Genomic DNA, 14,977 nt, shown 5'->3' with positions numbered 1-14,977 from the left:
TTTTTGCGAGATGCTAATCAGAGATGCTAATCACTATGCTATTTTGTTAATACAAGGTCTGCTTATTCTTTTGGCAACTTGGTAAAGGAGTATCTAGCCTGATATTCATACATGCTTGGCACAAGACCTACAGAAAACTCTGGTGGTTTTACTTAATATTTTCTGTGGGTTTTTTTCAATGTCCTATACAATATAATGCATAAGGATTCCTAGAAATACACACAGATTCCTCTCTCCTTGTCAAATGCCACAACAGTAGGTGAAACAGCTAATTTTTTTCTTTCAGACCAACTTTAACTCCTTTTCAGCATAATGTCTTGTCTGAATAGGAAGACTAGACAACAGTTTAAATGAAACATTTTTTTCACTGTAACTTGAGTGCTGGTGTATAGGGTGTGGCTGGGATGGAATTAACTTTCTCCATAGCAGCCCTCACAGTGCTGTGCTTTGTATTTGCAGCCAGGACGGTGTTGATATCACACCAGTGTTTTGGTTGCTCCTGAGCAGTGCTCACACAGCATCAAGGCTGTCTCTCCAACTACCCCCACCCCTGCTCCAAAGGCCAGTAGGCTGGGCGTAGGCAAGAGTTTGGGGGGGGGACATAGCAGGGGTTGCTAACCCAAACTGACCAAAGGGATATTCCATATCATATGATATTGTGCTCAGCGATAAAAACTAGGAGGAGGACGGAGACGTTTGTTATTAATTTCTAAGTCATAACTATTGTGCAGGAACCATATCTGAATATTGTTTGAAATTCTATTCTAACAGCCCTGTTGAAAGACTAGGTATATTAACCTGATGCCATACATTTTAGGTAGTACCATTTTGAATGCCATAACTGATCTAAAACATTTGGAACCGGATATGAATTTAAAAGTTCTTAAGTGATTGAGAACATACCAATTCTGGCAAATGTGGAGTTTTTCACAATTTATCATACCCCTGAGTGAATGTCACAGACAATTAGCAGCACCTATAATTTATGTTATCTACAATGCAATATTTCTTCACTGTAGCTTGTAATTTCCAGTTGCAGTGGCTAATATTGCCTTTTGCTTTTTGTTCAATACTAGGGATAAGGCTCTATCTCTAAAAGATTATGTTGGTCTTTAAACAGATGCAAAAACCCAACCAAGTAAACAAACAAATCAACAAAACTCAAACAAGATAAGGTACTTTCTTCACATTGGTTTATTCCCTGTTTCATTTCATTTTCAATGGACTCATGATGTTTCAGACTGGACAAGCACAATTGTAGCAAAGTGTAATGTCACAACTGTGATAAATGACTCAACCCCAAATAGGATTGCAATTAAAGTTTACAATTTATTAAACGAATAAAGGCAAGCAAACAGCGCTGGGTGCGCCGGGAGTCTCTGCTCCACCAAGACGCACACCGTACAGTTCTTGTTTTCGGTTTATATTTCTCTTGCTGCTACATATTCATAGGAAAGGTTGGTCTTTGTAAATGAATTAGGTGTCATCCCCCCCCCCATATGTGACGTGTAGCATGATTTGGGTGGAGAGACGAGTGCTATAGTCATATATGTTTAGCATGACCTCTATAATCTTCATTAGCATATGCAGGGGTGTGAGTTGTAATATGCATTTCACAGGTAATGAAGCAAAGGTCAGTTATCGGACACGAAGCCTTTTCGAAGAACAAAGGACCTCTCACATTCCTGTTATTTTACTGTCTTTGCTGACCATAAGCAGGGCTATCCTGCCTCCACAGGGCCCCCTCCTTATCTGCACCCTGTGTTAGCCGGGTGAGTCTCCACTCCCCCGGGTCGCACAAGAGATAGCAAGGGCAGTCTTAACAGCTCTTTGTGCACAGGAATCCCACCTCATTATCCAAACTCCACATTATCCACCCCGTGACTATAGTCACTCGGATCGAAATCCAAATCACACTCGCATAAAATCGCTTTTGGGGGTATCCCTCACATTAGACTTCTTTTGCTTAATACTATGCGGTTAGCAACAAAACCAGTTTTGGAATATTTGTCAGGCAACCCTTGCAAGATACAAGAACTATATACATTAACCACTCTGTGTTTCTTAGGCTTATGGGAACTATATACATTAACCACTCTGTGTCTCTTAGGCTTATGGTTAACAAGGGTATGTAGGACAGAAAGTCACATTTCATCATGTGGCCCTAGCATTGTTCCATATCGACACGAATCAGATGAACACATTTCACAATCCCCCATTTTTTTTTTTTTATGGTATTGATTCGTGTTTTCGTTTCCAATCGAGTCAACACTTGCCGAATTGGTATCAATTTTGGATCTTCTTTTGTTTTTATTATGATTAGGGAATGGGTTTTTTCTTTCCCTAGTTCTGGGTCAACAGGTACCGCAGATATTTGCATTCCTTGTATAACCGAGTGTATTAGTCTGGTAAAACAAGGTATTAAACATGGAATTATTAACAATCCTCCACATATTCCCAGTACCACTATCCCAATTTTAGTAAGCCAATCACCGCCTGTAAAGTCTCTCCATAATTCTCCTAGATTGATACCATTCCAAGTTTGAACTGGAACATGTGCAATTTTCTTCATTTCTTTTACAAGTTCATTTACAGCTTTTCCTTCATCATCAATCTCTAAGCAACAATTACTAAGGTTAAATTTTCCACAGACTCCTCCTCTTTGTTCTAGCAAATAATCCAAAGCTAAGCGATTTTGATACAAAGCAGTTCTCGTCTTGGTATTTTGCTTTGCAATTAATCGAAGTGCATCTTCAGTTTTATTTATAACTATTTCTAATACAGCTTGTAACCTAATTATTCTATTAAGCATATATATTGTGGTCCTGTAGCTCCAGGATCCGTCTTCTGCCCACGTAGCTGGATCATAGTAGGCAATGATTCTCTCAGGGGGCCATTCGTTATCTCTTCAATGTCCGATTTGTAAGTTCCGTTTATGACGCTTTTTTTCTTAGCTCATCAGCTTCAGCATACACTGGAAGTCCTAATCGCTCTCCCCGATTTATGGGTAACAGGAAAAAACTGGGTCTTAGAGTTCCTAATACACAGGATCCTGCCCAATTCTCTGGTAAATATGCATAGGCTAGTTTGCCACAAATCCAATAATGTCCTTCAGGAGTTGGCCAGCCCTTTGGTATGTTTGTTCTATTGGTCCAATTCTTAAATTGATTATTCTTTTCCAGTGGGCTTCCCCATTTATCCCAGCGCTTCTGAGTTTCATTTCATAGGTAACCTCCTTCACACTCTAGGTTACCTACTTGTCTTCCTTTGTTTTTTAGATTTTGCCAACAACTCCTTCCAATTATACTCGTTTGGAGTACCCATTGTTGTTTCCTATTACCCTTTCTTATTGTTTTCCATACTTGGGGATTGCTTATGTTGTTCTCCATAGCCTCCCATGGCCATCGTTCACCTTGATTTGTTTCACCACAAACATAACAATTAGTTATATTCAATGACTTAGCAATGTTTTCAGCAAGATTCACAAATAGATTTTTAGCAACTGTGGGAATTTCATATTTCACTCCTGTTTCTATTTCATGATAAAATGAGTTGAATAACAGTCTATGTTGCACTGATTCTTTTGTCCTTTCTTTGATTTCAATATTAATAACTACACCTGGGTCTTTTCCAGGTCCATATATCTTAAGTCCAATTTTGGTTACTTTTTTCTGTTTCCAAATTTCTAAATTTATGAGAGTTAAATTTACCAGATTGTAGGTACGGGTTGTACAATTACTGTCTGTTTGCACCCTTGTGATTGAAGCTTGTAAATTCCCACATTGATTATCATATCCCCAACCTGCAGTATCCTAATATACACAGGACTATCCCCTTCTGCATAGAGCATACTGGGTTTGGTTATGAATGCAGTTTCCTATTTTCTGGTCTTTACAGTCATAGACCGTATGATACATCAAGGTTTGGGAGCTTATCCGTCCCTTTCTAGTAGTTACTATACATTGACTGCAGTTGTTTGCCGTAGTCTGGGTTTAGGATCTCACCCCAAGTAGAACTAGAAGAGGTCCGGTAAGGGCCATAGTGATCGGCGGTCACAGCCCGAAGGGGTTGCAGCCCTTGGCAGACCTTTCCAGCCGCAACACTGGTTCCCTATCCGGTCTTGCCCTCTTCCTTAATCTTAAGGGGTGTCCTTTTCTGAGTACTCAAATGAGTTTAAAGTTTGCCTGTTTTCCAATTTGTCCTAAAAATCCCGTGTATACTGCGGATAGTCTATTGTTATTTCTAGGGGATAATATTTAACTGATCCCAGTTATTAATAAATCGTTTCCTTTAATAGGTATCTATTCAGGAGTCTCTCTGTTTACTAATTTTATAGGAGTAATCACAACAAAATTCCCACAGCAATTTAGCTTATATTCTTTGATGAAGGCCTCTTCAAGTTCGTCTGATGGTTAGTTTAGTTTCTCCTGGTTCAGATGTTACTTTCCACTCCTTCACTGGACCTTTTACTCGTGACACATGTGTCCATCCTTTCTCAGCAGTTCTCACATCTGTTTTTGTAGTTTATAAAACAAGAAAAGGTCCTTCCCAGAGGGGAGATAGGTTTTCCTCTTTCCATGTTTTTATTAGAACCTTATCTCCTGGTTTTAACTGATGAATTGCAAATCCTAGAGGTGGTGTTTGAGCTATCATCCCAATTTCTCTTAGTTCTTTTAATCTCTCTCCAATGGTAATTATATATTTTTGGATACTATGATCCTCAACTACATTGTTTCCTAGAGGCATCCCTTGGGAATAAGGCATGCCATATAACATTTCATATGGCGATAATCCAGTCTCACTGTGTGGTTTAGTTCTTATGTTTGAAAGTGTCAATGGTAAACATTTCGTCCAGGGCATTTGTGTTTTGATCATTAACTTAGCCAATTGTTGTTTTATTGTTTGATTCATTCTTTCTGCTTTCCCCGAGCTTTGTGGGTGCCACGGAGTGTGGTATTCCCACTGAATGCCTAATGATTGACATAGTAGTTTTATTATTTTAGAAGTAAAGTGTGTGCTCTGATCAGAATCGATGTACTGGATTATCCCATATCTAGGTATCAAGTGTTCTAATAAAATTTTTACCACTGTTTGTGCCGTAGTTCGTGCTACAGGATAAGCTTCTACCCATTGTGTTAAATGATCTACTATTACCAATAGGTATTTTATCCTCCCTACCTTGGGCAATTCAGTGAAATCAACTTGTACTTTCTCAAAAGGTCTGTAAGCTGTTTTTCTTTATCTCCTTCAAACTTCTCATCTGCTTTTAGTGTAAGTATTGAGGCTGGAAAAGGACGTGAAGTCCTGATCCATAATCCTGCATAATCACTTTCCTCCTGACTAAAAAGTTCCTTTGAATTAACATGTATATTTAAGGCCTGGCAAATCCAGTCTTCAAAGGATCCAAAAAACAGGCCAAAAGACATGTGGTCTTAAAGGCTCCTTTGGTCATTCTACCATACAATACTGAATCATTTGTTTTTTAATTTACTTTTTTCTTTTCTGGGGCCCCTATCGTTCCAATTTCTAATCATTATTCCTAATGGACTTTCTGGTGGTATGTCTGGTAATTTGCTCCCTTTCTTCTGGTCCCTGGTCTTCGATTTTGTTTGACCCATCTAGGAATTTTACTATGGCAATTCCTACAGCCCTTGGTTACCTTAGTAAGAGTGTCTTGCAGGGGGTTTAGGACCTATCACCCACCCACGAATCCTATAGGAATCGCTTCGGTCCTTCACCGGCCAAGTCCCTCGCGGGAGATTGGAACCGCGGTCAGAAGACCTCCACAATCGCTTCGGAACTAAGTTCCGTCTCAGTCACACTCTTACGCACACAGGCAACCGAATCCCACCCAACCGAACGGTATACACCTTAAATACTTACGACTCCGTCGTCTTCGTTCGGATCTTCGCACGCAGAATTACGGGCAAAATATAGTGCTGCAGCCGGCAAGGGAGCTCATAGAAAATCAAATTCTTTGCTTGCCTTTATTCAGATTCAGGATGGCGTTAGTCCCGACCCGACTCGAACAGGAGCCACCAAATGGTGGGGCGCCCCTCCTAGATCAAATCAGAATTCAGGAACCAAAGCCATCCCGGACGAGCCCCCAGTTGTGATAAATGACTCAACCCCGAATAGGATTGCAATTAAAGTTTACAATTTATTAAACGAATAAAGGCAAGCAAACAGCGCTGGGTGCGCCGGGAGTCTCTGCTCCACCAAGACGCACACCGTACAGTTCTTGTTTTCGGTTTATATTTCTCTTGCTGCTACATATTCATAGGAAAGGTTGGTCTTTGTAAATGAATTAGGTGTCATCCCCCCCCCCATATGTGACGTGTAGCATGATTTGGGTGGAGAGACGAGTGCTATAGTCATATATGTTTAGCATGACCTCTATAATCTTCATTAGCATATGCAGGGGTGTGAGTTGTAATATGCATTTCACAGGTAATGAAGCAAAGGTCAGTTATCGGACACGAAGCCTTTTCGAAGAACAAAGGACCTCTCACATTCCTGTTATTTTACTGTCTTTGCTGACCATAAGCAGGGCTATCCTGCCTCCACAGGGCCCCCTCCTTATCTGCACCCTGTGTTAGCCGGGTGAGTCTCCACTCCCCCGGGTCGCACAAGAGATAGCAAGGGCAGTCTTAACAGCTCTTTGTGCACAGGAATCCCACCTCATTATCCAAACTCCACATTATCCACCCCGTGACTATAGTCACTCGGATCGAAATCCAAATCACACTCGCATAAAATCGCTTTTGGGGGTATCCCTCACATTAGACTTCTTTTGCTTAATACTATGCGGTTAGCAACAAAACCAGTTTTGGAATATTTGTCAGGCAACCCTTGCAAGATACAAGAACTATATACATTAACCACTCTGTGTTTCTTAGGCTTATGGGAACTATATACATTAACCACTCTGTGTCTCTTAGGCTTATGGTTAACAAGGGTATGTAGGACAGAAAGTCACATTTCATCATGTGGCCCTAGCATTGTTCCATATCGACACGAATCAGATGAACACATTTCACAATCCCCCATTTTTTTTTTTTTATGGTATTGATTCGTGTTTTCGTTTCCAATCGAGTCAACACTTGCCGAATTGGTATCAATTTTGGATCTTCTTTTGTTTTTATTATGATTAGGGAATGGGTTTTTTCTTTCCCTAGTTCTGGGTCAACAGGTACCGCAGATATTTGCATTCCTTGTATAACCGAGTGTATTAGTCTGGTAAAACAAGGTATTAAACATGGAATTATTAACAATCCTCCACATATTCCCAGTACCACTATCCCAATTTTAGTAAGCCAATCACCGCCTGTAAAGTCTCTCCATAATTCTCCTAGATTGATACCATTCCAAGTTTGAACTGGAACATGTGCAATTTTCTTCATTTCTTTTACAAGTTCATTTACAGCTTTTCCTTCATCATCAATCTCTAAGCAACAATTACTAAGGTTAAATTTTCCACAGACTCCTCCTCTTTGTTCTAGCAAATAATCCAAAGCTAAGCGATTTTGATACAAAGCAGTTCTCGTCTTGGTATTTTGCTTTGCAATTAATCGAAGTGCATCTTCAGTTTTATTTATAACTATTTCTAATACAGCTTGTAACCTAATTATTCTATTAAGCATATATATTGTGGTCCTGTAGCTCCAGGATCCGTCTTCTGCCCACGTAGCTGGATCATAGTAGGCAATGATTCTCTCAGGGGGCCATTCGTTATCTCTTCAATGTCCGATTTGTAAGTTCCGTTTATGACGCTTTTTTTCTTAGCTCATCAGCTTCAGCATACACTGGAAGTCCTAATCGCTCTCCCCGATTTATGGGTAACAGGAAAAAACTGGGTCTTAGAGTTCCTAATACACAGGATCCTGCCCAATTCTCTGGTAAATATGCATAGGCTAGTTTGCCACAAATCCAATAATGTCCTTCAGGAGTTGGCCAGCCCTTTGGTATGTTTGTTCTATTGGTCCAATTCTTAAATTGATTATTCTTTTCCAGTGGGCTTCCCCATTTATCCCAGCGCTTCTGAGTTTCATTTCATAGGTAACCTCCTTCACACTCTAGGTTACCTACTTGTCTTCCTTTGTTTTTTAGATTTTGCCAACAACTCCTTCCAATTATACTCGTTTGGAGTACCCATTGTTGTTTCCTATTACCCTTTCTTATTGTTTTCCATACTTGGGGATTGCTTATGTTGTTCTCCATAGCCTCCCATGGCCATCGTTCACCTTGATTTGTTTCACCACAAACATAACAATTAGTTATATTCAATGACTTAGCAATGTTTTCAGCAAGATTCACAAATAGATTTTTAGCAACTGTGGGAATTTCATATTTCACTCCTGTTTCTATTTCATGATAAAATGAGTTGAATAACAGTCTATGTTGCACTGATTCTTTTGTCCTTTCTTTGATTTCAATATTAATAACTACACCTGGGTCTTTTCCAGGTCCATATATCTTAAGTCCAATTTTGGTTACTTTTTTCTGTTTCCAAATTTCTAAATTTATGAGAGTTAAATTTACCAGATTGTAGGTACGGGTTGTACAATTACTGTCTGTTTGCACCCTTGTGATTGAAGCTTGTAAATTCCCACATTGATTATCATATCCCCAACCTGCAGTATCCTAATATACACAGGACTATCCCCTTCTGCATAGAGCATACTGGGTTTGGTTATGAATGCAGTTTCCTATTTTCTGGTCTTTACAGTCATAGACCGTATGATACATCAAGGTTTGGGAGCTTATCCGTCCCTTTCTAGTAGTTACTATACATTGACTGCAGTTGTTTGCCGTAGTCTGGGTTTAGGATCTCACCCCAAGTAGAACTAGAAGAGGTCCGGTAAGGGCCATAGTGATCGGCGGTCACAGCCCGAAGGGGTTGCAGCCCTTGGCAGACCTTTCCAGCCGCAACACTGGTTCCCTATCCGGTCTTGCCCTCTTCCTTAATCTTAAGGGGTGTCCTTTTCTGAGTACTCAAATGAGTTTAAAGTTTGCCTGTTTTCCAATTTGTCCTAAAAATCCCGTGTATACTGCGGATAGTCTATTGTTATTTCTAGGGGATAATATTTAACTGATCCCAGTTATTAATAAATCGTTTCCTTTAATAGGTATCTATTCAGGAGTCTCTCTGTTTACTAATTTTATAGGAGTAATCACAACAAAATTCCCACAGCAATTTAGCTTATATTCTTTGATGAAGGCCTCTTCAAGTTCGTCTGATGGTTAGTTTAGTTTCTCCTGGTTCAGATGTTACTTTCCACTCCTTCACTGGACCTTTTACTCGTGACACATGTGTCCATCCTTTCTCAGCAGTTCTCACATCTGTTTTTGTAGTTTATAAAACAAGAAAAGGTCCTTCCCAGAGGGGAGATAGGTTTTCCTCTTTCCATGTTTTTATTAGAACCTTATCTCCTGGTTTTAACTGATGAATTGCAAATCCTAGAGGTGGTGTTTGAGCTATCATCCCAATTTCTCTTAGTTCTTTTAATCTCTCTCCAATGGTAATTATATATTTTTGGATACTATGATCCTCAACTACATTGTTTCCTAGAGGCATCCCTTGGGAATAAGGCATGCCATATAACATTTCATATGGCGATAATCCAGTCTCACTGTGTGGTTTAGTTCTTATGTTTGAAAGTGTCAATGGTAAACATTTCGTCCAGGGCATTTGTGTTTTGATCATTAACTTAGCCAATTGTTGTTTTATTGTTTGATTCATTCTTTCTGCTTTCCCCGAGCTTTGTGGGTGCCACGGAGTGTGGTATTCCCACTGAATGCCTAATGATTGACATAGTAGTTTTATTATTTTAGAAGTAAAGTGTGTGCTCTGATCAGAATCGATGTACTGGATTATCCCATATCTAGGTATCAAGTGTTCTAATAAAATTTTTACCACTGTTTGTGCCGTAGTTCGTGCTACAGGATAAGCTTCTACCCATTGTGTTAAATGATCTACTATTACCAATAGGTATTTTATCCTCCCTACCTTGGGCAATTCAGTGAAATCAACTTGTACTTTCTCAAAAGGTCTGTAAGCTGTTTTTCTTTATCTCCTTCAAACTTCTCATCTGCTTTTAGTGTAAGTATTGAGGCTGGAAAAGGACGTGAAGTCCTGATCCATAATCCTGCATAATCACTTTCCTCCTGACTAAAAAGTTCCTTTGAATTAACATGTATATTTAAGGCCTGGCAAATCCAGTCTTCAAAGGATCCAAAAAACAGGCCAAAAGACATGTGGTCTTAAAGGCTCCTTTGGTCATTCTACCATACAATACTGAATCATTTTTTTTTTAATTTACTTTTTTCTTTTCTGGGGCCCCTATCGTTCCAATTTCTAATCATTATTCCTAATGGACTTTCTGGTGGTATGTCTGGTAATTTGCTCCCTTTCTTCTGGTCCCTGGTCTTCGATTTTGTTTGACCCATCTAGGAATTTTACTATGGCAATTCCTACAGCCCTTGGTTACCTTAGTAAGAGTGTCTTGCAGGGGGTTTAGGACCTATCACCCACCCACGAATCCTATAGGAATCGCTTCGGTCCTTCACCGGCCAAGTCCCTCGCGGGAGATTGGAACCGCGGTCAGAAGACCTCCACAATCGCTTCGGAACTAAGTTCCATCTCAGTCACACTCTTACGCACACAGGCAACCGAATCCCACCCAACCGAACGGTATACACCTTAAATACTTACGACTCCGTCGTCTTCGTTCGGATCTTCGCACGCAGAATTACGGGCAAAATATAGTGCTGCAGCCGGCAAGGGAGCTCATAGAAAATCAAATTCTTTGCTTGCCTTTATTCAGATTCAGGATGGCGTTAGTCCCGACCCGACTCGAACAGGAGCCACCAAATGGTGGGGCGCCCCTCCTAGATCAAATCAGAATTCAGGAACCAAAGCCATCCCGGACGAGCCCCCAGTTGTGATAAATGACTCAACCCCGAATAGGATTGCAATTAAAGTTTACAATTTATTAAACGAATAAAGGCAAGCAAACAGCGCTGGGTGCGCCGGGAGTCTCTGCTCCACCAAGACGCACACCGTACAGTTCTTGTTTTCGGTTTATATTTCTCTTGCTGCTACATATTCATAGGAAAGGTTGGTCTTTGTAAATGAATTAGGTGTCATCCCCCCCCCCATATGTGACGTGTAGCATGATTTGGGTGGAGAGACGAGTGCTATAGTCATATATGTTTAGCATGACCTCTATAATCTTCATTAGCATATGCAGGGGTGTGAGTTGTAATATGCATTTCACAGGTAATGAAGCAAAGGTCAGTTATCGGACACGAAGCCTTTTCGAAGAACAAAGGACCTCTCACATTCCTGTTATTTTACTGTCTTTGCTGACCATAAGCAGGGCTATCCTGCCTCCACAGGGCCCCCTCCTTATCTGCACCCTGTGTTAGCCGGGTGAGTCTCCACTCCCCCGGGTCGCACAAGAGATAGCAAGGGCAGTCTTAACAGCTCTTTGTGCACAGGAATCCCACCTCATTATCCAAACTCCACATTATCCACCCCGTGACTATAGTCACTCGGATCGAAATCCAAATCACACTCGCATAAAATCGCTTTTGGGGGTATCCCTCACATTAGACTTCTTTTGCTTAATACTATGCGGTTAGCAACAAAACCAGTTTTGGAATATTTGTCAGGCAACCCTTGCAAGATACAAGAACTATATACATTAACCACTCTGTGTTTCTTAGGCTTATGGGAACTATATACATTAACCACTCTGTGTCTCTTAGGCTTATGGTTAACAAGGGTATGTAGGACAGAAAGTCACATTTCATCATGTGGCCCTAGCATTGTTCCATATCGACACGAATCAGATGAACACATTTCACACAACCATCTCAGTAAGGTGACACAGATTTACAATGTTAAGGACTTAGCTCACTTTTGATCATATTTCTGCCACTGCAAGCTTAGAACAGCCATTAAGTTAATGGAAGCTCCTGTATCCTTTAGAAATGCTTAAACTCACTTTATCACAGAGTGTTAATATTCAGCATTTTATCAGTCTATGGTGTTTTAGAATGCATTGAACCTAATGTGCCTAGCTGTCCTGCTTCAGTATGCATTAAGTCACTAGAAAGATTATTTGGGAACAAAGATCCTTTGTCACGGTGCGTTCCATCATTGATAGAAAATAAATCGATTATTTCTGTTTCCATATGTGAACATGACAGTTGTCATCTCCTGTTCCCACCCTTGCTTCTTTTATCTACTTATTACCCCTGGAGCAGATGAAAAGAGCCACAGGGAGCATATAAGGGAAAAGCTAGGAAAGAAGGAGTCACAAATGGAGCTAATATTTGAAAGATGTTATTATCTTTTCTTAAAAGGTGGGAAAACTGAGTTAAAAAACAAACACATATTTTTCATCATTAAGAATAAATTTTAGAATTAAAATCAGAAGTCAAATATTCCTATTCTCTGATCCTCATAACTTCTGAATAGTGGTCTCTAGGCTTTTGAAAGCAGAGAGGAAAATAAGGTAGGAAAAACATAACTGATGCAAAAGACTTTTGCCTTTTTCCCCTTATTTCTCTGCAGACCACTTCAGAAGTGGGAAAAAGGAGGCAGGGAGTAGTGATATTTCAGTTTTTACTTGTGAAGACAGATGATTCAGTAATTGCTACTCTATTATCTCAAAACAATGTACATAAGGTGAGAGAAGTAGCAAAGAGAGGAAAGGGATCTCTGAAACAGCGCTTAGATGGAAATATAACATGGATAAGAGTATACTTCATTATCTGTTGTTATCTCTGCTTCTGTGAAAATAAAGATCTCAGACTTAACCACAGCCTCTTCCCTCTCCTGTCCTGCACTTCTGGCAGCTACAGGCTACCATTAACACCAAGGTGTTAAATGAAAAGCTGTGAGAAGTCTTGGTGAAAGGGAAAAATTGAATTGTTGTAGGAGACAAAGCAAGCAGTGACACTAGGTAGTGAAACAGAAGTGCTTGTAGGTAGCATCATGGATAAAAGAACCCACTGTCACCACTGGCTGGTTCAAGCTGCAGCTTCCTTCTGACATTCCAGCTGCTGCAACAGCCTTAGGAAACTGGAGGAATTTGTGAGGACTCTGTGTGTGTGGGCATAGTGTGAAGTAAGGATATGGTGAAAGGAGTTGGAAAGGAAAAGAATGATACAGAGGAACACATTCTAGGCAACAAAACAACATGCTGTGACATTACTTAGAATAAGGCACTTAGGACTGAGATTTTCAAAGTCAGGGATGTGACTAGGTCCTTGAACTGATTAGAAGAATCTCAGACCTCTTTGTTCACAAACAAACATTTGTAATTTTTGTAGCCATGTGGGTGTCTGTCTCTTTTCCCAAGTACAAGTGATGGGATGAGAGGAAATATCCTCAAGTTGCACCAGGGGATATTTAGATTGGTTATTAGGAAAAATTTCTTTACCGACAGGGTTGTCAATCATTGGAACAGGCTACCCAGGGAAGTGGTTGAGTGACCATCCCTGGAGGTATTTAAAAGACGTGTAGACATGACACTTAGGGACATGGTTTAGTGGTGGGCTTAGCAGTGTTAGATTTACAGTTGGACTTGATGATCTTAAAAGTATTTTTCAACCTAAATGATTCTATTCTGTGGGAAAGAAGCAAGGAAAACAATAAGGACAAAACATAACAGCAATCATTTTTTAGAAAGACTATGACTAAGTTCCTGTCTTTACAGCAATAATTTAAGAACCTTATTTATGTGTCATAACTTCCTTTTTAGGGGCCTTTTTTCCTACTTTGAAAAAAAAAGTAACCTCTTTCCTCTTCCAAAGAAAAGATACTTTAGTAGGAAGCTAAGAATAAATATATATTACAAACACGTATACACGAGAAAACGTAATGTAGAAATCATTGAAGGTACTGACTACTCAAGTTACTAGTTGGCGCATTGTGTCCTCCCTGGCTATAAAAGTCTTCACTTACAGTTGGAGGCCCACGAGTTTCAGAGTTAACAGCGAGTTTGGGAGGGAGGGAGAGAGAAAGATTTGGGAATATACAATATGGACAGTCAAACCATAATTCTGCGCTATCATGAATCCCAGCAATGCTATATTGTCACGAATAATACATATCCCATCTGAATCCAGACTGGATGCAGAGTTTTTTGCCTGTCAGGAAAAAAAATGGTACTGAGCCAAACCATAATCTATGATTCTATGATTCTATGAAAACAGATATTCTTTATCTAGGTGGAAAAATTGTGTGTTTAGCATACTCAAATTAAAGATAGGTTTTACACTTAGAATAAGTAGTTTGTGATTATAATGCAAATCTAGAACAGTTACAAAGGAGTTTGAAAACAGTGACTTGTGCCAAATGTGTCTTAGGACAAATGATTATTTTTATAACTTATTTAAGTGAGCATTTCAATGTCAGTGTGTTCCCTTTTGAAATGAAATGGAACATTTTGATTGCTCAATTTGAAATTATTTTCTTCTGTGAAATGTAGTTCACATTATTCAAAAGATCAGAATTAAACAGAATTGATCATCTTTTACCTAAATTCTTTCTCTTTTATTAGCAATAATAATTTTATATAAATTTGGGAATGTCCAATAAACTCTGGGGTTTTTTATAATTTACAGAGAAAAAAAATGGAAATCAAAGAAATTTATAAAAACAGGAAAGCTGTTTTCCGTTTGTTTCAAATTTATGAAACTTACTGTCATAATAACCCAAATCAATTATTTACAGCTCTTACACTTTCCAATGTTCAAGGAACAACACTGAGATTACTCAGTTTTCCAAGCCTTTGGTCAGAGAATAAGTAAAATCAGTTTCCAAGAGCTACCCAGCAAAATAAAAACACTAAAATAAAAACACATCCTCAGGGAGCAAGAGTGCTGGCACAAAATCTATCCTGGGGCAATCAACTGCATAAATGTAGCTAAACATGTACCATCTGTGGAGGAGTTTGTCCAG

Source organism: Gavia stellata, chromosome 1 (assembly GCF_030936135.1).
Source record: "Gavia stellata isolate bGavSte3 chromosome 1, bGavSte3.hap2, whole genome shotgun sequence".
Classification (NCBI taxonomy): Eukaryota; Metazoa; Chordata; class Aves; order Gaviiformes; family Gaviidae; genus Gavia; species Gavia stellata.
The sequence above is the reverse complement of the archived record's forward strand: the minus strand, read 5'-3'. Positions refer to the sequence as shown.